The following is a 26,603-nucleotide window of genomic DNA, read 5'->3' as shown; positions in this document are numbered from 1 at the left end:
CTTATTCTGAAGACTAACAAGACTTCCTAATTTAATAATCCCTAAACAAATTAAGAGGATTAAGTGCACCCAAATGTGGCTACAAGTAGTTCAATCTTATCCCTAGTTAGAATTTATAAAATGAGGGTTAATGTCACGCCCCGAACCTGGGGGCAAGACTGGCACCCGGTGCCCACCTAATATAGCGTACCAACTTGCGACTGAGGGACTCTGAACATACAATCTCATACTTTGGCCATGGGGCCACATTGCAAGATAATTTGCGAAGAAAAATATAAAACAGAACAGAAACTAGTTTTGACTAAACATCAATATAAAGCTGGGCCGACAAGGACGTCATAACTACCACAGCTGACAAACCAACAAAATATACATACAAAGCCTCCAAGCCTAACATGGTGTATTAACTGACAGGATATATCTACAAGCCTCTACTGGTGGATGTACTGTGATCGGAATAGGGTCCCGACCTACCCATAACATATATACACAATATGTACACAAAGCCCTAGACCTAGCAACTCCGAAAAACATGGAGCTTACCGATCAGGCTGAACTCAGGCAACACCTACTGAGGAGGTCTACCCGTCTGTCTATCTGAACCTGCATGCATGAAATGTAGCGTCCCTAGAAAAATGACGTCAGTACGAAATAATATACCGAGTATGTAAGGCAATAAAATAACTGAAAGCTGAAACTGAACTGATAATATAATAACTGAAAGTAACTGGGAGTCAAAGATGATCTGGAGATATACTTATCTGCTGATACTGTCACGCCCCAAACTCAGGGAGCGCGACCGGCGCTCAACCGAATGAACCCGGTCGAGCAAGCATGTTAGACACTTTCTACCCAACTCACCCATGATCAAGAGAAGGCATGATTTCATTAATTAGACAGTAGGAAGATCATATATATACAAAACCATTCTATTTCTTTCTTCATCTTTAGTATCTCAAAATACACACCTTTTTATAGTCTAAAGTGGAACAAGAGATCAAAATCCAACATAATCCGTTTGACTTTTCTAGCACCCATGTACAACCCACATAGCGTCTACGGAGCCTCTAAAGATACAAAAGAGTGTAAAGAAGGTGCCGGCAACAAGGCCCCGACTATACCTCAAAAGGTACAACAATATAAACAAAAGATATATTACATAACCCCGGAATGAAATGGGGCTCACCGAGTCCGCTGATAAGAGGATGCAGCACCTATCTGTAATCAACACTGTCTGTTATGGAACCACCTGTATTCATTTAAAGATGCAGCGCCCCCGACAAAAGGGATGTTAGTACTATCGAATAGTACTAGTATGAAAACTAAACACCATCTCAATAAAATGAATAGTAACACAAGGGAAACAGTCAAGAAGCAATATGAACTGTAAGTAAAGCTAAAACGTTAAGTGAAAGATCACTTAGATTTTCAAGTCAATCGCCACCAATATACCACAGTCGACAATACCACCGTGTTCTTACATGGAGTCTGATCTCGGCCCGATCGGCTAAGCCATCTCATTTGATACATCAACCATATTCACTATTTCATTCACAATACCACCGTGTTATAACACAGAGTCCGATCTCGGCCCGATCGGCTAAGCCATCTCATTCGAGACATCAACCATTTCAATCGATCATTTTACTTCATATTTCTTTCCCATATTTTCAGCACATTGACACAAGTGGCTTTAATTATAAAGTCGTTCTTGGCACTTGGCCTTATTTCATAATTCAAGTTCTTTTCCACAATCCAACATTATTATTATCATCAATAACAACACGATTTTCATTCAAGACTCTTGATTTCACATGTGAGCAATTTAGAATTCATGGCACATAGAGGCTTTTCACACAATTTGGCATAACAGTCTTTAATCGAATTTGACTTGTAGTCTAGTAGCACATATTCTAAGACTTGAAAATTTACTCAGATGACGAGATAACATGATGAAAGCATGGGAATACATATTACACATATTTGCAAAGCAAGCAAATTTGGGATAGCAATTTCTAGGATGTTCAATTTGGGACTTACGTCGATTGCATGAATACCATGGGTTTCAATTCTAAGAAGAGGGGGTTTAGCCAACATACCTCAATTGAGCCTCTTAAAACTTTAAGATGTTCCAGAATATTAGTAACTTCAATCTATTTTAGTAATATAGGAAAATTGAACCCAAAATTAGGAAAACGATCATAATTCTAGCTCACTTGAGCATTCTATCAAACACTATGCTGGTATTAAGGTTTCATGGCCCTTTTTATGAAATGCTCCACCAACCCACACCCCATTCTTTTCTATCTTTAACTCACAACCTCCCCACATACCTTAGGAACACATGCATGCAAGGTAAGCACTCCCATCCCCATAAATTACCTTACTAATAGCCCATTCTAGTTACATTTTGAAATTAAGAGTTTGGGGTGATAGAATCTAACCTCTTAGGAAGAAGACCTAGGTGCCTCTCTTGATAATCTTCAAGGTTTTAAGTGAGAATTGAAGAGAAGTTTGATGAAGATCACCTTCTCCCTCTAGGACCCTCTCTCTCACCCTAAACATATCAGAAAATAAGTTCAAAATGGTCCAAGGTAGGTGTTTTAACGGAATCGGGCCGGGTTTAAAAACCCCATAAATGAAGCCTCAGAACAGGTTCTGCGGTCGCATATGCGACCGCATAATGATTATGCAGTCCGCGAAATTGGGTGCCAAAACTGGAAAGAAACTGACCATGTCTGCGGCCACTATGTGGCCCGCAGACCTGTTCTGCGGTCGCATAATGCACCGTAGACCTGTTCTGCGGTTGCATAATGCACAACAGAATGGTTCTACGGTCGTATAGTGCACCACAGAACCTCCCTCCGAAAAATACCAAAGTGGGATATGCGACAAGAGTGCGGCCCGCGAAGTGGTTATGCGGTCTCATAATGGCCGCAAAGTTTGACATCAAAATGACCCAGAAAACTGACCCACTCTATGACCATTCTGCGGTCCGCAGAGTGGTTCTGAGGTCGCAGAATAGGCCGCAGAAATGCCTACTTCTGCCCAACATTTAATTCTTCCCTACTTCGCCATCACGGAATCCGGGATTTTTGGAAAAACATTACGTGGCCTTACAAATATTGACTCAACTCCTTCAATATAGTAAGTAAAATAAATGTCTGGCCATATAAGGTTCGGTACGTGTAACTGCTCGGCCGTAGTAGGCGCTCGGCCATACTAGGCTAGGTATCTCGGCTATTCTGCCCTCGCTCATAGGTGCTCGGCCACAGTAGGCTCGTTATATAACTTACCATCTGATCAGAGGTTGCCCAATAGGAGCCTGCCCACCGATTATAGCTCGATGGTGGTGAAAATACTGTAATACTGTATATATATATATATATATATATATATATATATATATATATATATATAGACCCTCTGCTCTCTTGACTGGAAGAAGAAAATACTTAACTGAATTTAAAGTCCCGATAAGGGAGAATACTATAACTTATTAGAGTAGGATAATGTACATAAGTTCAGGAATACGAACTTCTCTTTATGCCTCGTTATTAAACGCATGTAGTTATGGGATCATGCCAAAATGAAGAAAGGTTTAGTCTTAACATACCTTATCACAATCTTTCCAATCACCAAGTTGAACTTGCCTATTCACACCTTAATCTAAAACAACGATAATAATACTATCATTAAGTTACGAAGGGTACAACTATCGCACAACGAACGACAAGCTTATTTTGTATTAAAATAGGCAGCATCTCCCCTATAATCCTTACTTCCTCCAAATTCAAGATAACACCAACAACACAAGAACACAAAAATATCAACATATATACATTATTTTCAACCTTATATACACCAAAAAATACTACAAAATAGCCCAACATACCCCAATCTCTTCATACACAAAATGACCACCGTAGTAGTGTCAAACAGCCCAAAGATATTACGACGAATGACCATCCCACCACCCTGAATTTATGTGGTATTTCTCCACACCCTTCCTCCTCCAAAACTCCACAAAATAGTAGTAAAACACGCATCCCAAAAGCAACACAAAACAGTCTGCTACAAGTGAATAACTCGAACTCACGGCTTTCGATCACCGTCTCGTGAGTTCTTATAAATATAGAACGACTTACCATGAATTTACAGCATAAAAAACTGAATGAAAGAGATCAGTAAACTTACCTTATTTTTTGGATATCTCAGCCCCTATCTTGGTTCTTCAAACTCTTGGTTTTACCTCTAATTAGAACTTGAAAGGGAGAGAAAATCAACTAGGGTTTGTGGGCAATATTTGGGAAGCTTTTTGCAGAGCTTATGTCTGGTTATTATGCCCTATTATCAGTCTAATATATGAAAGAAATAGTCTTTTAAAAAGGCCTCTTTGGACGACCCGAACTGGCCCATTTTCGGACTCTCATTTAAGCAAGTAGGTGCACACCTACTTGTCACCTAGCAGCTTGTGCAGTCTTGCAAAAACGCATATATCTCTCAACTCCGATGTCATATTGATAAACGGTTTAATGAGTTAGAAAATAGACTCATAGAGCTTCAATTTGATGGGTGGAACATCCCGTAAATCTAAGTATAGTGGGAGAAAATCGTAGTTATATTCGACCCGAAGTTCAATAAAACTTATGAACGTAACTTGTGATGACTTTTATCGACTTTTGTTCCACAATTCGCTTGACTTCAAAACATAACACACGACTATCATACTACTAACATAACTCATAACATAACCTCTGTATCATGTTAAGAATCCTAATCTCACCCCAAAAGTACATGTTATAACATTCTTAACTTGTCGACTTTCGACGAAATATTATTTCTTCAATTCCTTTAGCTTCTAAACCTTCCAACCCTCTTTGTACTTGTTGTTCATGATATTTAATATTTGTAACCTCCGAGGTAACATGATTAACTGACTTTATATACTTTCAAAGATAATCTCATTTTTGGTCCTATATTAGTTTGCTTACGACGTACTTTTACGTACGAAAATATATGGTGTAACACTTCTTAAGTTCTTATTAATTAATCTTTCCCAACCCCAAGTTAACTTTTCCAAGATTAATTCGAAGTTAATGGGCGAGTTCTAGGGTTGGCTAATCTATTTGGAAACATTAAATAACAAGAATAATTAAAGAAACAACTAACTCACTTCAATATTAATAAAAATCGTTTAATATATAAGCATAACAAGAGATTTAATCAAAACTTTCACAATGAATATTTTTATAAACAAGTTTCAAGTATTGGAAAAAATATTATACTCTTAGATATTCAATACAAATCAAGGAATTTAAGAAATGAGTTAAAAAGGTAAGAAAATCTTATCCAAAGTCTTCAAATCTTCAACTCCAAAGTGTGGTGTAATAACGCTAGCTCCAAGCTTATATTTTCTAGTCAAGAAGACTAGAGATTTGCGAAAGATCTCTTCCAAATGAGTTGGGTCGAGTATTAAATGGTTTGGGAGCCAAAAACGTGAAAGACCAAAACTGTCCAGATATTCTGCCCAGTTATGTGAAACGCAATCCCGAAAATTATCCTGCGATCGCGATGAACAACATTGCAATGGACCACGACCGCGTACTTCACATAGAGTTTGATGTAATGACCGAACTGGTCGTTTCGAGCGTTGGTATTTCATTCGGTGGTTGAGGTCTTGCATAGCTTCACATGATGTATTACAACTTGCGTGCATGGTTGTTTCGGGTCCGTAAAGATTTCGGAGTGATTCAGAACACTTTGTTCCTGTTACAAGAGTTGAACAAGTTTAATTTTTGTGTATTTGACCTCGGATCGGAGTTTTGATGGTTCTATTAGGTCCGGATGGTGATTTTAGACTTAGGCGTATGCCCGTATTTGTCACGACCCAAAATCTACTATAGGTCATGATGGCGCCCAACGTCGCCGTTAGGCAATCCAACGCTTAATTATTCATTTTATTATTTTTAAAATCATGTATCTTATTTAGAGAGAGAGGTCACTGCATTAAAATAAATCGTAGTTACGTACAGTTTAATTAAAATAATAAGTAATAGTGTATCAATGTAAAACAATCCATAAACAAACTCTAAAACACTCCCAAAACCCGGTGTCACAAGTGCACGAGCATCTACTAGAAGGTACAATAACAATACGACATATGTCTGGAATACAAGTTAGACAGAAAAATATAAATAATTCTGATGGAGACTCTGTATGTTGCGGATCGTAACATGGGATGCAGCTCACAGTAAAGTCCCTGCAATAGCCGCGCCTTTGCGCCCAAAAGACCACCAGAAATATACATACTTGCACAATAAGTACAAAAGTGAAGCATGAGTACGTAAATCAACGCGTACCCAGTAAGTATCTAGCCTAACTCCGGAGAAGTAGTGACGAAGGGTTGATATCGACACTTACTAGTGGTCCAATAAATCAAGTACAATAGAAAGTAAACAAGTATGAGGCATGGTAAATAAACAGTGTAAACAAATATAGGTATGTGGTACGATCCTCCTCTGAACAGTAAACACAAGTTCTCAATTATCGGTTACCTCCTTAACCGAAATATATATATAAAATAGTCGCCACTAGATAGGGCGTCACAATTCAAATCAGGAAAACTCATGGATACATTGGCTTCTTGTCAAATATTACGCACGATTCTGCCGAGGCGAACAGTCCGATCCTATAAGAGTATTTCATGAAGTTGTCGAGGCGAACGGCTCGATCCCATAGGAGTGTTTTATAGAAATGCCAAGGCGAACGGCTCGATCCCATAAGAATGTGATACATGATATTGCCGAGGTGAACGAACCGATCCCATAAGAATATGATACTGCCGTGGCGAACGGCCCGATCCCATAGGAATATGATACTGCCAAGGCGAACGGCCCGATCCCATAAGAATATGATATTGCCGAGGCGAACGGCTCGATCCCATAAGAATATGATACTACCGATGCGAACGGCCCGATCCAATTAGAATAAGAAGCTTTAACGGGTCCTTGACCCCACTCATGAATATACGTGTGAGTTATGAAATTTAAAGAAGCTTTTCAATGAAAACACACAATGCGAGAGAAATTCCTAAGGGAAGCATAATTATTCCATGACTAATCAAGTAGCTTGTCAAATCTCTTACAATAGCGAGTCCATCACTCTATGCAAGCCTAGTTTCAGGTCATAAAGAGAAATCAAGTAACTAAGCAGGCAAGAATAACTCAACTAGTACAAATAAAGCATGGCGTGAGTCCTAGTCTACCCGAACATAATCAGGAATTCTAGCATGCGCACGGACACTCGTCACCTTATACGTGCGCAGCTCTCACAACATATAGCATATAACAATAATAACATCAACGGGTAATTTCCCCCTCACAAGGTTAGACAGGAGACTTACCTTGCTCCGAAGTTCCATAATCTGCTCCAACGCCTCTCTAACACCTAGAACCGACGGCCATCAATTTAAAACTAGTCAAACAATATGCAAATCAATCATAATATACCATAATGCGTACAATTTAACAATTTATAATAATTCTCAACTCCGCTCAAAAAGTCAACAAAGTCAACCCTCTGGCCCACGTGCCCGGATTTCGAATTTTTAGAAGATAAACATTACCCATAACATTACGAACTCAAATATACCATTTATTCCTAATTCCACTTCCAAAATCGTAGTCAAAATCCAAACTTATCAATTCTAGGTTTCTTTCAAAATCCCCCAATTTCTATTAATTTCCATGTTAAAATTCCATATGTGTTCATAAAATATAATCAAAAGTGGTTTAGAAACACTTACCCCCAAGAGGTGGATGAAATAGCTTTCCAAAATCGCCCCAAAGTCGGCTCCAAGAGAGAAAAAATGAGATGAAATAAGCAAATCCCATTTTGGCTAGCATATATGTTCTGCCAAGTCGATTTTCCGCTCCTGCGGAACTCCTTGCGCTTCTGCCGCTCCGCTTCTGCGGAAGCTACCTTGCATATGAGGCTTCCCCCAAGGTGCCAGCTTTTTGCTTCTGCGGACATTCAATCGGAGATACGCATCCGCTTCTGTGGAAATCACCCGCATCTGCAGACTCCCTAGCTCGAGCAACACTCTGCACCTACGCACCCATGACCGCACATGCGGCTCCGCAAGTGCGCTACAACACTCGCACCTGCGATCTTCCAGCCCTAGACCACTTCCACTTCTGCGCCCCTCCACCCGCATCTGCGAATCCAACCAGCCTCAATCCCAACTGCTTCTGCGACCCCTGGGCCACTTCTACGGTCTCGCACCTGTGGCCATAACCTCGCAGGTGCGATCACACCAGAAGCCTTAAGCTTCAGCAATTCCTTAAGTCCAAAACTCGGTCCGATTCCAATACGATTCGTACCCAAGGCCCCCGAGACCCCATCCAGCCATACTAACAAGTCCTAAAATACGATACAGACTTAGTCAAAGCCTCAAAGTATGCCAAATAACATCAAAACTATGAATCAATGATCGAAACCTTTCTTTAAACTTTTAAACTTCGACGAACGAGTCCGAATCATATCAAAACATTCCGGAATGACGCCAAACTTTATGCACAAGTTATAAATCACAATACGAACCTATTCCAAGGCTCAGAACCCCAAACGGACATCAATAACACCAAAATTCACTTCAAATCCAACTTAAGAAATTCTTAAACTTTCAAAAATGCCAACCTACCATAATAAGCGTTGAAATGCTCCCAAACGACCCGATACTCAACTCGAACATACGCCTAAGTCTGAAATCATCATACAAACCTATTGGAACGTTCAAATCCCGATTATGAGGTCCTTTACTCAAAATAACTCTTCCAACTTAAAGCTTTCGAATTGAGAATTTTCCTTCTGAAATAACTCTGAACTTCCCGAAATTAAATTCTGACCACACGTACAAGTGATATTAAATGAAGTGAAGCTACTCAAGGCCTCAAACTGCCGAATGATGTGCTAGAGATCAAAACGATCGGTCGAGTCATTACAGTATCTGAATTCGGAGGTTCCTATGTCGATTTGGCTCAAATTGGCGAAAGTTTGAAGTTTGATGGCTTTGAGAATTGATAGGTTTGACCCATGGTTAAATTTGTGGTTATCGACAACCGTTTGGGATTTTGAGCTTTGAAATAGGTTAGTATGGTAATTTGTGACTTGTGTGAAAGTTTTGGGGTCATTCCGAGTTGTTTAGGCATGTTCGGCGTAAGTTTGGAAGATGGAATTTTTATATAGCTCATTAAGCTTGAATAGGTGTGCGATTCATGGTTTTGATATTATTTTGTGTGATTTATGGCTCTGAGTAGGTCCGTGTTGTATTTTTGGATTGGCTGGTATGATTGGACGGGGTCCCGGAGGCCTCGGGTGTGTTTCGAATGGGTATCGGACCGTTTTCACTCATGTTGGAGTTGTTGATGTTCTAGTGTGGTGGTGTTCATCGCGATCGCGGGTGTGGTGTTGCGGTCACAGAGGGTGTTTGGGACTGGCAGCCTTTTCTTCTTCACGTTCGCAGTGTGAGAGGCACGATTGCGGAACTGAGGGAGCTCACTCTTCTCATTCGCTGTGAACTATCGTGATCGCGTAGTGTTTGGTCAGGCTAGGGAGGTTAGGTGTTTTGGCCTCGGCGTTCGCGAGAAGGCCTCACATCCGCGTAGGCTTGGTGGATGATGCACCACGTTCGCGTTCCTATAGGTGCGTTCGCGAAGGGGCTTCTAGAGGCAGCATATGATTTGTAAATTGCAATCTTGAAGTGAATCCGCGATATGGGACCACGGGGCATCATATGGAATATTTCATTTCTAGGGTTTTGAGTTATTTTATCACATTTTGAGATTGGGAGCTCGGATATGGGTGATCTTGGAGGGGATTTTCATGATTTGGATTGGAGTAAGTATTCTTGACTTGGATTTGGTTATTATTCATGATTCCATCCTTGTTTTTATCATTTAATTGATGAATCTAAGTGAGGGAAATTGGGAATTTTAGTAAAATATTTCTAAATGTAATTTGAGGATTTGAACCCCGATTCGGAGTCGGATTTGGATAAAATTTGTATGGTTAGACTCGTATTCGAATGGGTGTTCAAAATTTGTAACTTTTGTCAAGTTACAGGTGGCGGGCTCGGGTTGACTTTTTGGGTTGACTCTTTTTTGTTCAAGATCGAAGCTTTATTGTTCGAGGTTGTTTCCTATGGATTTTATTGATGATATTAAGTTATTTTGGCTAGATTCAAGTCGTCCGGAGGTCGATTCAAGTGGGTAGGAATTTTTAGAGTAGTGATTTGGCTTGTTTGAGGTAAGTATATTGCCTAACCTTATGTGGGGGAATAACCCTTAGGATTTTGCCTTGATTGTTTATTGTGTTATGTGAAAAGCAATGTATACATTAGGTGACGAGCATGTACACGGGTGTTATGTGTGGTTTGTGACCCGAACAGACCTTAGGCTATTAATATGCCTTATTTTGGGGATGAACTATATATGGAATACGGTCATCACTCTGTGGCTATGTGAACGAGATCCATTACACTTGTTTTAGCCGTGGTAATACTTTATTTGTTAAATACCCATCCATATTTTACCATTTCATGTCCTTGTGCACCTTGTTGATAAATTATGAGCTTTGTCATGATAAACCTATGGTGTTATTGTATTTGTGATATTGTGGTAGATGAGGACATGTGTGGTTTGATTGTTGACGTGCGGACCATAAAGGTGGCATTTCACTGTTTTTGATTGTGTGGAGCGATACAGGTGACTATTATGATATTTTTTGGGCGGAGTGATACGGGTGACTATTGTGATATTATCTGGGCGAAGCGATACGGGTGGCTATTTTGATATTGTCTAGGCAAAGCGATATTGGTGGCCATTGTGATATTGTCTAGGCGGAGCGATACGGGTGACTATTGTGATATTGTCTGGATGAAGCGATATGGGTGGCCATTGGGATATTTTCTGGACGGAGTGATATGGTTGTCTATGGTATTATTGTCTGGGCTGAGTGCTATGGGCGGGTATTGTGTTATTGTTAGGGCGAAGTGATACTGGTGGCTATTGTGTTATTGTCAAGGCGGAGTGTTACGGGTGGATATTGTTGTTATGATAAAAATGTGGGCCCGAGGTGCCATTTGTGTGAGTTTCTTTATGACAATTTGTTGTTGAAATTGAGCCTCTACTTGTGTTGAGTTGTTATCTCTTATTCTGATGAGGTTATTGTTATCATTTCATGTTATACTTTTGTTGTCAGTCTTGATTTATTGCACAGGTTATTTTGTTTTTGACTAGTGAGTATCGCATGACTTGACCTCGTCACTACTTCACCGAGGTTAGTCTTGTTACTTACTGGTTACCGACCGTGGTGTACTCATACTACACTTCTGCATATTTTTATACAAATCCAGGTGTTTGAGGTAGCGGACCCAGGCAGTGATAGCTTCTTTGATCGTGAGGATTCAAGGTAGAGGTGCTTTAATCGTCGCAGTCCCTTGGAGTCAATTCCTTACATTTGTACTGTCAATTCTCCATTCGAACAATATCGTATTTACAGATATTTCTATGTATTTAGTTAGAGTTCGTCACTTTGTACTACCTAGTTTCGGGGATTCGTTGTGATTATCGCGGTGTTGGCTTGTATCACCTTTATTTCTGTATTTATATTAAACTCTGTTTTATTATATCATGTCTTTATTGATTTAAAAATTAATAAGTGATCGACTTACCTAGTTTTACAGACTTTGTGCCATCACGACCCCTTTGGTAGGATTTGGGTCGTCACAAGTTAGTATCAGAGCTCTAGGTTCATAGGTTCTACGAGTCACAAGCAAGTTTAGTAGAGTCTTGTGGATCGGTACGGAGACGTCTGTACTTATCTTCGAGAGGCTACAGAACTATTAGGAAAATTTCACTTCTTTCATTCCTTATTGTGCGGATTTGTCGATTTCGAAGTTTGAGCCTTTTGTCTTTTTAATTCTCTCGCAGATGGTGAGAACACGCACTATCAGATCAGCTGAGCAGACTCCCGTGCCGCCTGCTAGAGCCGCAAGAGGGCGGGGCTGAGGTAGAGGCCGATGAGGGGCACGTGCTACAGCTAGAGCACCTACCAGAGCAACAGCTGAGGAGCCACTAGCAGTTCCGGTTGGGGAGCAGGAACCAGAGGGGCATGTTGCTACCCCGAGACTCTAGGAGACCTTGGCACACTTCTGAGCATGTTTGGGACTTTGGCTCGGGCACGGTTGATTCCAGTCACACCAACTACTTCACAGGCTAGGGGAGGAGCTCAAACTCCCTCCGCCCGTACTCCTGAGCAGTGGTGTCATGTTGATCATGCTCTGGGTATTGTACTAGTGCAGCCCATGATTGCGGTTCAACCTGAGGTCAGTCCAGTTGCGATAGAGGAGTAGAAGAGGCTAGAGAAGTTTGGGAAGTACAATCCTCCTCATTTCAGTGGTGGGCCTTTTGAGGATGCATAGGGATTCCTAGACCAGTGCCATCGTATTCTGCGCACCATGAGCATAGTGGAGTTGAGTGGGGTTGACCTTACTATTTTCTAGCTGACCGGGTCGGTATATAAATGGTTGCAAGCATATGAAGAGAGTAGGCCAGCTAGCGTAGTGCCACTTACTTGGTCTCAGTTCAGTGATCCCTTTTTGAGGGAGTTCGGTTCACAGACCCTCAGGGATGCGTTGCGCACCGAGTTCGAGTAGTTCCACCAGGGGACTATGACGGTGTTCGAGTATGCTATGAGGTTTGCTGAGTTATCTCGTCATGCACCTGCTTTGGTTTCCACTGTTAGAGAGAGGGTCCGCAGATTTATTGAGGGACTCGGTTATGGTCTCAGATTTGGGATGGCACGGGAGTTGGACCGATACTCCATTTCATCAGGTTCTGGAGATTTCTAGGAGGTTGGAGCGTATATGAGGACAGGAGAGGGGGGATAGGGAGGCCAAGAGGCCTTGATGTTCTAGAGGATTTAGTGTATTCTACTCTTTGTCTCTGACCCATCATGGCAGAGATTCTATTAGTCGGCCAGTTCAATTTGCACTCCAGGTTACTCATAGTGCTCCAGCTAGTCAGGGATCCCAGGATACTCATATCGGACAATAATATTTCAGTGTGCCTTCTGCACGGGGTTCCTACAGTGGTTATTCCAGTCATACGGCACAGACTATGTACCAGCAGCCATGCCCGTAGAGGGGTTGTTTTGAGTGTGATGATATTAGGCACATCATGAGAGATTGTCCCAGACTTCGGAGAGGTGGACTTCATTAGGGCGCTCAGGTTATGGGTTCAACAAGTTGTGAACAAGTTGAATATGATATCATTGACTTATTTACTTATACTGTTTCCTTTATATCCTGAGTTGTTGTTGATTATTGATATTGGTCACTAACTGTTTCTTCTGAGCTTGTCACTACTTTCAGCCGAAGGATAGGTTTGGTACTTTTTGAGTACATAGGGTCGGTTGTACTGATATTATACTCTGCACTTCATGTGCAGATCCAGGTACTTCTGGACGTGGTGATTGCTAGAGTTGTGTTGGTACAAGCTTTTGGGCGACTATGAGGTAGATGTTATGGCATCTGCATTCCTTGAAATTCTCTTTCATTTATTTCTGTTATTACTATTCTATTGTTCAGACAATTGTATTGAGGATTTGGCCTTGTATTTTGATATTCAGTAGTGCTCATGTACTCGTTAACACCGGATCATTAGGATGGTTGTAGTAGCATTACTATTGTTTTCGCAGTTATTTCATAATGTTTCAGCTATTGAGTTTATTAAATTATGATTTATCGAATTCATTATTATTGTGGAACTATTGACTTGCCCAGCAAGTAATGTTAGATGTCGTCACGGCTCCGGTGGAAGTTGGGTCGTGACACATAGGGGCCTCAGGTGTATTTCGAATGGGTATCGAACAATTTTCATTCATGTTGGAGTTATTGATGTTCTAGTGTGCTGGTGTTCATCACGATCCCGGGTGTGGTGTCGTGATCGCGGACCTGAGGGAGCTGACTCTTCGGGTTCATGGTGGACTCTCGCGATCACGTAGGCTTCGGTGGATGATGCATCACGTTCGCGTTCCTATGGGCACGTTCGCATAGGGGATTCTGGAGGCAGTTGATGATTTGTTTTTTGTGATTTCAAATGGTGCACTCGGACTGCCCATCCATCTGGGGGTGAAATATTGTACTCAACTCAATCCGCATACCTAACTCCCGCTGCACAGCTCTCCAGAAATGCGATATGAATTATGTGCCTCGATCGGAGATAATAGACATCGGCACACCGTGAAGACGAACAATCTCACGGATAAAGATCTGAGCCAATTGTTCTGAACAATATGTAGCTGCCACCGGAATGAAATGCGCCGACTTGGTCAACCTATCCACAATGACACATACTGCATCAAATTTCTTCAAAGTCCGTGGGAGCCCAACAACGAAATCCATGGTAATATGCTCTCACTTCCACTCGGGAATCTCAAGTCTCTGAAGTAAACCGCCAGGCCTCTGATGCTCGTACTTCACCTTCTGGAAGTTCAAATACCGAGCTACATACTCTACTATATCTTTCTTTACCTTCTCCACCAATAATGCTACCTCAAATCCTTATACATCTTGGCAGCACCCGGATGAATGGAATACTGCAAACTGTGGGCCTCCTCAAGAATCAACTCACGCAACCTATCAACATTGGGCACACAAATCTGACCCTGCATCTGCAACACCCCATAATCGCCAATAGAAACCTTATTGGCATCACCGTGCTGCAGCGTATCGTTAAGGACAAGCAAATGGGGGTCGTCATACTAACGCTCTCTGATGTGCTCATACAAAGAAGACCTAGAAACTATGAAAGCAGGAACTTGGCTAGGCTCCGAAATATCTAACCTCACGAACTGGTTGGCCAAAGCCTGAACATCTGATGCTAGCGGTCTCTTACCAACTGGAATATATGCAAGGCTACCCATATTCATAGCCTTTCTACTCAAGGCATCGGCCACCACATTGGCCTTCCCGGGATGGTACAAATTGGTGATATTATAGTCTTTTAACAGCTCTAACCACCTCTGCTTCCTCAAATTTAGATCCTTTTGCTTAAACAAGTGTTGTAGACTCCGATGATCTGTGAATACCTCACATGACAAGCCGTAGAGGTAATGCCTCCAAATTTTCAATGCATGAACAATAGTTGTCAACTCTGAGTAATGAAATGGGTAGTTCTTTTCATGAACCTTCAGCTATCGAGACGCGTAGGCAATCACCCTACCGTCTTGCATCAACACCGCGCCAAGCCCAATATGTGACGCATTATAATGCATAGTGTAAGATTCTAAACCCATAGGCAACAACAACACTGGAGTTGTAGTCAAAGTAGTCTTAAGCTTCTGAAAGCTCAACTCACACTCATTAGACCACCTGAATGGGGCCCTTCTAGGTCAATCTAGTCAATAGGGATGCGATAGATGAAAAGCCCTCCACGAACTGGCGATAATAATCCGCCAAACCCAGAAAGCTCCGAATTCCTGTAGCTGAAGTAGGTCTAGGCTAGTTCCGAACTGCCTCAATCTTCTTAGGATCCACTTTAATGCCCTCGAAAGATACAACATGCCACAAAAAGCAACCAAATCCAACCAAAATTTACACTTTGAAAACTTGGCACATAACTGACTATCTCTCAAGGTCTGAAGTGCAACCCGAAGATGTTGCTCATTCTCCTCTCGACTGTGAGAGTAAAACAAAATATCATCAATGAAGACGATAATAAAAGAATCCAAATAGGTCTTGAATACCCAATTCATTAAATCCATAAATGTTTCTGGGGCATTTGTCAAGCCAAATGACATACTAGGAACTCATAATGCCCATACCAAGTCCGAAAAGTTGTCTTAGGGACATTCGATGCCCTAATCTTCAACTGATGGTAGCCAGATCTCAAATCAATCTTCGAAAACACTTTGGCACCCTGCAGCTGATCAAATAAGTCATCAATCCTCGTCAACAAGTACGTGTTCTTAATAGTGACTTTGTTCAACTACCGATAATCTATACACATTCTCATTGAACCATCCTTCCTCTCACAACCATCACTAGTGCACCCCAGGGTGAGACACTAGGTCTAATGAATCTCCTATCAAGCAAATCTTGCAACAGCTCCTTCAGTTACTTCAACTCAACTGGGTACATACAGTATGGTGGAATAGAAATGAATTGAGTGCCCGGAGCTAAGTCAATACAGAAGTCGATATCTCTGTCGGGTGGCATCCCCGACAAATCTGCAGGAAACACCTCTGGAAACTCGCGCACAATTGGTACTGAATCCATGGAAGGAACCTCCACACTAGGATCACGGATATAGGCCAAATATGCAAGACATCCCTTCTCAACCATATGCTGAGCCTTCACATAAGAAATAACCCTGCTAGTAGAATGGCCAGGAGTCCCTCTCCACTCTAATCAAGGAAACCCCAGCATGGCTAATGTCACCATCTTGGCGTGACAGCCCAAAATTGTGTGATAAGGTGACATCCAATCCATTCCTAAAATAACATCAAAGTCCACCATATCAAGAACTAGAAAATCTACACTAGTCTCAAGGCTCCCGATAGAAACCATACACGAGAGATAAATACGGTCTACAATAATAAAATCTCCCACAGGTGTGGAAACATAGACTGGAGCACTCAAAGAATCACAAGGCACAACCAGATAGGAAGCAAAATAGGAAGACATGTATGAATAAGTAGAACCTAGATCAAATAGAACTGAAGCATCTCTATGGCAAACTGGAACAATACGTATGATGATGGCGTCAAATGACTCTGCCTCAAGTCTAGCTGGAAATGCATAAAACTAGGGTTGGGCCCCACCACTCTAACCTCTACCTCTCAGATAGCCTCTAGCTAGCTAGCCTCCACCTCTAATGGCTTGACCACCACCTTTAGCAACCTGACCCCCTCCTTCAGCTGGCTGAGCGGGCAGTGTCGCCCTATGACCTAGGGCAAAATCTCGTGACGTGCCTCGGGTGTCATGACCCAAACTGAAGGGCCGCGACGGGCACCCGGTGACTTACTCAACCGAGTACCAACATAACGTATCTTTCTTATTATACTATCATGGGTAAATGAGCCAGAAAGTCCATCATGAGATAACAAGAATAAAACATAAGGGAATACTTTACATATGACGACCCAACATGATATACAAACTTATACATGTGACATACGGGCCTATAAGGTCGACATGATCATTTGGACACTCAAAACATAGGCCGACAAGGCCATACAAGTATCCATATACATGACATCTGTCTACAAGCCTCTAAGACTACATAAACGTCATAAAGGTCGGGACAGGGCCCCGCCATACCAATCAATACATGTCCAAAGCATACTGAACAAATAGGCAACTCCAGAGCAAGTGGAGTGCACCAACACCTTCCGCTAAGCTGATAGCCTACTAGGAAGACTGTCAACCTATCAATCGGGACCTGCGTGCATGAAACGCAGTGTCTCCGGGCAAAAGGGACATCAGTACGAACAAAGTACCGAGTATGTAAGGCAGGAAAGTATAAATAAGAACAGTAATGTAAAGAGAGGTAGAGAAGATACAACCTGTAACATCTAAGTGCCTCTGAGGGCGAATGACATAAAAAGCATAATACATAAATATATACATATACTTTTAAAAACATATGCCTCTGTGGGCATCATCATCATCATATCGTACCCGGCCTCATAGAGGACTCGATAAAAACGTACCGGCCATCATAAGGCTCCGTAGAATCGTAGCCAGCCACGTGAAGCTCGATAATACCCAACTGATCAGTGGTTGCACAATAGGTATCGTACCCGGCCGACTATAGCGCGGCTCGATAGAGTAAAATAGATACATATATATAATGCATATTGGACTCATAGAATCACGTTCTAAACCTTTTGGAGTGACATAAGGTCGTCGCACCCTCAATTAACATTATTGACATCCATACCATCAATATGAACCTCAATAGTATTCAAGGATCATATATACTTGCTTAGAATAACTATATAAGGAAAGAACAATAAGGGCAGCCTTAGTTGCTAGGAGTAGATCCGTTATGAGATAGTGTATCGTTTATGTTCATTTCACTTTAGATCATGCCAAATGAAAGAAGGAAGTGCCTTAACATACCTTTGAAATCTTCTATCCAATCGTCAAGCAAGCTCAATATGATCTTCTTACATCTACAATGAGTAAACCGACTTCGTCGTCATCATATAAGCGTTGTAACTCTCATATTTGGAAACCAATATTCTACAAGAAAACGGACAGCACCTCCCCTATTTGTACTACATCCCATATGTTACCAAAAGTCACCAAACAACCCAAACAACAACAATATAATTCATAATATGCTCTCTGATTACTTCAACAATCATTTTGAGCGGCAAGCTCGATTTACGATTAACAAAATATGGTTTGAATCCGATTCCTTTTCTATGAATCTGCCTACAACATCTATAACATAATACTTATGTTTACCATATCATTTTCATCCCAAAACATCATAAGAATAATCTTCAAATATAGTCCACACCCTTAGCACCTTAACCTTTATCGTCAACCTCTTATTTTTCATGTTATCTTCTTCAATCAACTTAATTAGCACATAGATAAGCTTAACAACAGCAGCCATAACATAATCAAGCTATTTATAAAAAATTTCAGCCACAACAAACTATATATATAGCCTCAACACAGCCAATAAAAAAACATAACAATTCCTTATGCCATGTCAATTACTATCTTGTAGAGTTTCACGCAAACAACTAAACCAACACATGATTAACCTTAAGCACAACAAAGAACATGATTTACTTACCTCAGGCAGTAGATACAACTTGAAATCCTTGGCTGGTGTAGCTCACAACAACCCTCAATCACACCACAACACTATAGGAGTTGTATTCTCTTCTTGAATCAACTTTTGTGCTATAGCTTATACTATACTATAACACTTACTTCGGTTTATTATTACCAAGGTCTGCTACCCAACTCCAGGTTACTCTCTCACTGTTTATCCTATATGTATAAATCTAAGTCCCTTAATGCTTCCTCATTACTGTTCATCTTAAGAATGATAGCCTAATCCCATCTCATACTTTGGAACTTTTATCCATATATTATTGATTCACCTTATTGTTGATCTATAATCTACCACTGATAACTTGAAACCTCTTATGTAATATATTATCACTAGGGATCATGTCTCATCGGGGAACATCTGGAGTTATTTACCTAATCAACTTAGGGACAATATTATACTTCAATAACCGTATTTCATAGCATCCCAATGTGATTCACCTTATGGGGGTATTTTAATCAGGTACACCTCATGAAATCCCTTTTCTTTGAATCATTACCCAATCAAAGGCCTAAACGTCATCCTCTTATCTATCGCAATTACACCCTTATTCTACCACTAGGGCAGCATTCCATCTCTTCTAAATGCTCCTAGTCTTAAAATCCTCTGAGTTCATTCAGGCTACGCTGAGCTTTTTATAACTTACGGGAACCATCAGCTCTCTTGTTGTGATGGGTTTAATCCCGAGGACTTACCTATTCTCGTCACCTTCTCACTCACCTTTTCTTATCCTTACTCCTATATACCTAAAACCTTGTCACTCTACCATACTTTAGCTTGCGACCTACATATATCTATTTATACTATTCGCAACCTTCCTTTAACTTGCTAGCACTATAGATTTTCTTATGTTATTCAGGAACCTCAAGCGAGACATCATGCCATCTCTAACTCTTCTTTATTCTCTTAACTAAACCTCTCAGTACCTGGAAACCATAGGGTAGAAGATATGCTACTGATGACACTACTATCATTTCTGGATACTGACTCACAACGCTTCTAGTCCTCTATCTGAAGCATACACTATTCATAACCTTCTGTACTTGGGCATCTCGTACCTTCTTCACCTTTACCTTACTTACCTTTAAATCTCGTATCGTATCTTCTATCTCTTTGATAATCTCCCTTACACATAGGTGGAATTCACATCCACACCTTAAAGCTCTACTATAATACTTGCACCTCATGTGCATACACAATCCTGCAGAAGCTTCATACTAACTTCTTATGAGGCTGGTACTCTTCTAACTAGATTTATCGTAGAAACATTATAGAATATGGCCGCTGTACAAAGATAGAACAACAACGACAAGTCACATAGAAAATATAGGTACAACAGTAACAGCTCAAGGTAAAGGCATGAACGTATACATAAGGAAAAGATATCACAACATAATGCATGTCCCTCGTTCTCGCCTGCACGGAAACACCCTTCGTGCTATGAATGTATGATAATATAAATGAAATGGCACGGCATCACCCTTCATGCTTTTACTCTCATCCTCACATGATAATGTAAATGAGAAAATGATAATATAAATGAAATGGCATAGCATCACTCTTCGTGCTTTTACTCTCATCCTCACATGATAATGTAAATGAATTGGCATGGCATCACCCTTCGTGCTTTTACTTTCATCCTCACATGATAATGTAAATAAAATGGCACGGCATCACCCTTCGTGCTTTTACTCTCATGCGCACATGATGATGTAAATGAAATGGCACGGCATCACCCTTCGTGCTTTACATTCTTCCTCACATGATAATATATATGCAATGGCACGGCATCACCCTTCGTGCTTTACACTCTTCCTCACCAAGCATATGTATATCAATGACAAGCAAGGTAGGAAGCATGGATAACATCAAGGAGAGTGTTTAAGAGGATATTCCAAATGAACATCAATCACAGCTTTCAAGCCAATAACAATTCAATAAACCTCAAGTACTCTATTGTTCAAGTGTTTCGACAAGTCTCAAAAATGATCTTTAACTCAAGTATAGAATCCAATATCTCAAGAATAATTATCGTAGCGATGTATTAATGATTAAACATGGTGATGACCGAATTTAACACATCAATGGTTTCACAAAAATCCGTCAAATTTTAATCAAATTATAATAAGCTAAATCTTCATTTCTAGCATTAAATTTCATATTCCTAGTAATTTAGAAGTCAAGTAAGACATGAAACAAGAAGGTCACGTGATTCTACAAGGCATAATTAATCATATAATTTACCCCCGAGCATGATTAACCCTGGCACATGCATAAACGCTCGTCACCTCATATATGCATCACCCCCGCATGTAGCAAACAATGGCAATTAGTAGGAAAAATTCCCCAAACAAAGTTAGGCAAGACACTTTCCTCAAACAAGCCAAATCAATATACTAGAAGTGCCATCCTGCTCAAATCATCCTCTGAACGGCTTGAAACTAGCCAAAAGTAACTCAAAATCATCAAATAATGCCATAGGAAGCAAACCTAATCGATAAAGGTCGAATCTTTACCCATTTACTCAAAGTTAACTAAAAGGTCAAACCCAGGCTCGCACCTCGAAACCTAACAAAACTCATAAAATCCTACAATTCATTCCATTACGAGTCCAACCATACTAGTTTCACTAAAAACCGACTCCGAATCGATGTTCAAAACTCCAAAATTTCACTTTATGAAAATTTAGACAAAACCCTCAAATAACTCTTTTAAAAATTCATAATCCAATTACCAAAAACGAAGATAGATTCACGAAATATAATTAAAACCGAGTATAGAATACTTATCATGATCCATGTGGTGAAAATTACCTCCAAAATTGCCCAAATCCGAGCTCCCAAACTCAAAATATGATAAAAATACACAAACCCTCGAGTTTATATTATTCTGCCTAGACCTTTCGCATCTGTGATCAATGAGTCGCTTCTGCGACTAGACATATGCTTCTGCGAAAATACACCAGACCCCTCGCACATGCAGAAACATATTCTGCTTCTGCGACATCGCAGGTACGAGTCTTGTTCCGCTCCGACACCAAATCCCCGCTTTTGCGCCACAGGCCATCGCTTCTGCGAGGCCGCTGATGCGCCCCAAGCTCCACATATGCGATGACTCCAAACTCAGACCCTCTTCGCAAGTGCGATCACATTTCCGTTTCTGCGACCATCGCACCTGCACAAAACTAACCGCAGGTGCGCAACACCAGAACCAGCACTTCTTCAGCAATGCAACATGAGACAAAATAATCTGAACCGCATCCGAAACAAACCGGAGCTCCTCGGGACCCCATCCGAATATACCAACGAATCCCACAACATAACACAGACCTACTCGAGGCCTCAAATAATGCATAACAACATCAAAACCACGAATCGCACCTCAAATCAAACTTAAAACACTTTTGAAATTTTAACTTTCAAAACTCGTGCCGAAACATATCAATCAATCCGGAATGAACTCAAATTTTGCGCACAAGTCCAAATGATATTACAAAGCTATTCTAATTCCCGAAACCATAATCTGAATAAGATATCATCAAAGTCAACTCTCGGTCAAACTTATGAACATTCCAAACCTTCAAATTTCCAATTTTCGCCAATTAGTGCTGAAACCTTCTAGAAACATCCAAATGCGAATCCGGGCATACGCCCAAGTCCAAAATCACCATCCTGATCTAACGGAACCATCAAAACTCTGATCCGGGGTAAAATACACATAAGTCAAACTTGGTCAACTCTTCCAACTTAAAGCTCCCTAGTTGAGAATCATTCTTCCAAATCAACTCCGGATCATTTGAAAACCAAAATCGACAATTCACACAAGTCGTAATGCTACTTAAGACTTCAAACAGCTGAACGGAATGCAAATGCTCAAAATGATCGGTCGGTCGGTACAAGTCATTTCCTTAAATTGTAGTTATGTACTCAGTCGCATCCACCATTTGCATATCTTATCTCAGTCTTTGTTATTATTTATTTTACATCATGTTATCATTGTTTGGTCTGATTGGCATGAGATTGTGAGTCTGAGAGACTGGAGAGATTTATAACTGAGTGGGCCTGAGGGCCAGAGTGTGAGTGATATTGACGGGATCGGGTTGCACGCAGCAACAAGTTTTATTGATTCATGATGGAATCGGGCTGCACGCCGCAGTAGGTATTTTCATGATGGGATCGGGCTGCATGCCACATCATGTTTTATTAGAGCTTGGGCAGGATCCGCCCCTCCAGAGTCTGACATACCAGTAGTGAGCGCAGGTACCGTTCAGTGCTAAGTGATTGGGTGTGATAAGTGAGAGTTGAGACAGTCAGATTGAGTACTCTGAGAGTATGAGTACGTGGGGTTATCAATGTGATGCATTGTATGTGACATGCACATTTGACATGTAGATATAGAGACGTAACATTCCTCATATCAGTCATGCTTGACATATTCATTCGTGTTGAGCTTAAAGTGTTAAATTTGAAAGCATGTCTACATTTTTGAATTGCGTACGAACTGTTTATGAGATTTCTTTTAGTCATTGCTGTTATTTCTTTTCTTGTCATATATGTACTGTTATTATCTGGATTTGGAATGTACATATCTGAGCTCGTCACTGCTTTCAGCCCAAGGTTAGTTCTGTTATTTATTAAGTACATTGGGTCGGTTATACTCATACTACACTTTGTACTTCGTGTGCAGATCCAGATACTTCTGGGCATGGCGGTTGCTAGATTTGGAGCTTCATCTGTTTGGAGACTTTTGAGGTAGCTGCTTTGGCGTCTGTAGACCTCGACTCTCCTTCTTTTCAGTTATTTAGCATTGTTCTATCTTTTTAGACAGTTGTATTAGCAGTTTGACTGTGATGACTTTTTAGTAGCTCATGTACTCAGTGACACCCGGATTTTAGGAATTTTGTATTTGAGTCGTAGTATTTCTTATCGGCTATTTATGAGATTTATTACTGTTAAACGTGTTTCATATTATTTTCAAATTAAAAATGCATAGTTATTTGTGGTTGTCGGCTTGCCTAGTACTGTGATAGGCTCCATCACGACATGTTGAGTTTTGGATCATGACAATAAGGCAGGACGATCCTATGTCCTCCTACCTCTTTATCCTTTGCATGGATATGCTCTCTAAAAATATTAAAAATCAAGTAGATACCAGGAATTGGGACCTCATTAAATTAAATCCTAGAAGCCCACCACTATCTCATCTATTCTTTACAGACGATTTAACTCTAATGGGGCAGGCAAATGAAAAAATAATCCAGACAATTTGGTGTAGCATGGAGAATTTCTGTAACTATTCAGGTTTGAATATTAATAGAGAAAAATCTAAATTAATTGTCTCCAAAAATTGTGGAGCTTCAACCAAACACTTATTGACAAACTTCTTTAATATAAAAATTAGTAACGATTTATCTAGGATTCCCTATTCTAAACAACAATCCAAAACACAAAGATTATCAATTCCTTATCGATAAGATGAGCACAAGATTAAACAATTGGAATGCAAATTGGTTAAGCATGAATGGTAGGAGTATCTTAGTAACCTCTACTCTAAACACTCTGCCAAACCACATCATGCAACTATCTTTACTACCAAACAAAACCCTAAAAGCTATCGACAAAATTCAAAGAGAATTCCTATGGGGTACTGCTGCGGAGAAGAAAGAATTGCACCTTATTAAATGGGACTGTCACACCTCCTTTTTCCCGAGGGATAGGGGGATAGGGGAATTTTTCCAATTAAAGTGACATTAATCGAAATAAAATTATTTATTTAATCAGAGTCGCCACTTGGAATAATTTTATGGTGTCCTAAGTTACCGGTTTATTTTAAATCCCAAATCAAGGAAATTTGACTCTGCTTTAAAGTCTGCGAAATCAGAAGACAAAGTAAGGAATTATGTTAATCCGGGAGAAGGTGTTAGGCATTCCTGGATTCCGTGGTTTTAGCACAGTCGCTTTAATCATACATGGCTTAATTAATTTGTTTAATTACTTATTTTTAGGACCTATGTACGATTTATCTTTTACCGCTTTTAATTATGGCGTTATGGAGTTATCTTTGAAAAACGGATCACATGTGCATAAATCCGCTTTATTCAGCATGCTAAAAAATCATATCATGTGTACGTGTACACAATAAATTATACTTTATTAATAATTAAGATTATTTGGCCAAAGTAGCGCGAACGCGTACTTTGCTTTATTTTTGGAATCATAATTATGTCACGCGAACGTGTACATAATCACAATAGTCGATTAAAAATACGCACCTAAAGCAAACTACGAATTGTTTATGAGTTGTTCATTCTAAGATTAATTTGAGATGGTTGTAAGGTCATCAATTATGAAATTATGGGATTATGGGGAGAACATGGATAGTAAACTGTCAGAATACTGATTCCAGCAAAGATCCTCACATTGTAATATACAAAAAATTGTAAACAAATATTCATATACAGAAAGGACAAAATTAAGAGAACTAACATTAACAATGATATCAAAATCAGATTTTTTAACAAAATAAAATACTCTGTGGTACCGCAACAAACACCACCATCCAAAGTCCAAACCATACCCAACAAGTTTCATTAAAAAAAAAAAAAAAAAAAAAACTGAGAAAATTCAAAAAAAAAAAAAAAGAACCCCAATTAATAACAGGCACAAATTAATAACAAATAAGCCACTAATTCATGGTATATGGATTAAAAAATTGAAGCAAGGTAGAAAAAGAGAAAGGACCTTTGTATTATATAATTTTGCCTTGAAACCGATTACACTTCGAATTCGAACCAAGCAAGGTTACTACGGACCGGATCTCAGCCTCAACCACTCTACGTCGACTCGAACGACAACAATCGATCTCCATTACGTTACTTTGATAGATTAATCTCATACCCAACTGGATTTGGCAAGAATATAGCCATTATTTTTGTTCAAAAGAATATGAGGAAGATGACTGACTGAGATTCCAAGATCTCTTTCTTTTGCTGTTTCTGTATTTTTTGTTTCCCTTTTTTACTGCTTCAATTTTGTATCTAGGTCTCCGTCCCCCCTTTTGAAATATGAGGAAGAAGATGTATATGTAGATCTCCTTACCTCTTTTTTTAGGTGCCTTTTCGTATATATGTGTGCCTCTTTTTAAGTTGAGAACCAGAAGAAAGAAAAAAAAATCAGAAATGGGGGGGGGGGGGGGGGGCGCTGTTGTTGCTAGGTGGAGGTGGGTGAACGGTTGCTTCTTCTTTTTGGGGGATTAGGTCTCTCCTAAATTGTGTGTCTTTATGTCTTGCCCTAAATTGTGAGTGAGTGGAATATATATAGGTGTAGGTATAGGGATTAATTGGTGGCATGTCAGTTTTGAGTGAGAGCATGCGTTTGTTACAAAAGATAAGGAAGAATCTTGTCACATGAAAATGACTCATTGGTTGTTGCTTTAATTAATATATATTTTTTTATTTTAATAGTGTAAAATAAAAATACTAGCTAAATATTTTAAAATCAAGAAAAACAAAATTTTGTGATTTTTAATTTTCTTAAATAAAACCTACTAAAAATGAAATAAAGGCTAAAATATGTAGATTAAACTTAAAATTATTTACATACTAAAAAGTGTTGAAAAATCACAAGTATGGTCAGAAATAGGTGCTCACAGCTGCCCCTCTTTGCTTGGGAACATGAAGAG

The 26,603-nt window shown here is 40.0% G+C and overlaps 1 long non-coding RNA gene across 2 annotated transcripts; it reads right to left on the bottom strand.

Moving 5' to 3' along the window:
- Positions 1 to 917: 917 nt before the first annotated feature.
- LOC142180356 (uncharacterized) lies at positions 918 to 26,132 on the bottom strand. Of its 2 annotated transcripts, XR_012708899.1 has the most exons (4): positions 25,664 to 26,132; positions 18,191 to 18,243; positions 7,406 to 7,449; positions 918 to 1,249 (listed from the first exon to the last, which is right to left on the bottom strand). It is a non-coding gene; the product is annotated as an uncharacterized LOC142180356 (long non-coding RNA). The 2 variants fall into 2 exon arrangements; XR_012708898.1 differs by lacking the exon at positions 7,406 to 7,449 and having other exon boundaries at positions 25,664 to 26,129.
- Between the last annotated feature and the right edge of the window lie 471 nt (positions 26,133 to 26,603).

This window comes from Nicotiana tabacum, chromosome 4, assembly GCF_000715075.1.
Source record: "Nicotiana tabacum cultivar K326 chromosome 4, ASM71507v2, whole genome shotgun sequence".
In the NCBI taxonomy this organism is placed as follows: domain Eukaryota; kingdom Viridiplantae; phylum Streptophyta; class Magnoliopsida; order Solanales; family Solanaceae; genus Nicotiana; species Nicotiana tabacum.
The sequence above is the reverse complement of the archived record's forward strand: the minus strand, read 5'-3'. Positions and strand labels throughout refer to the sequence as shown.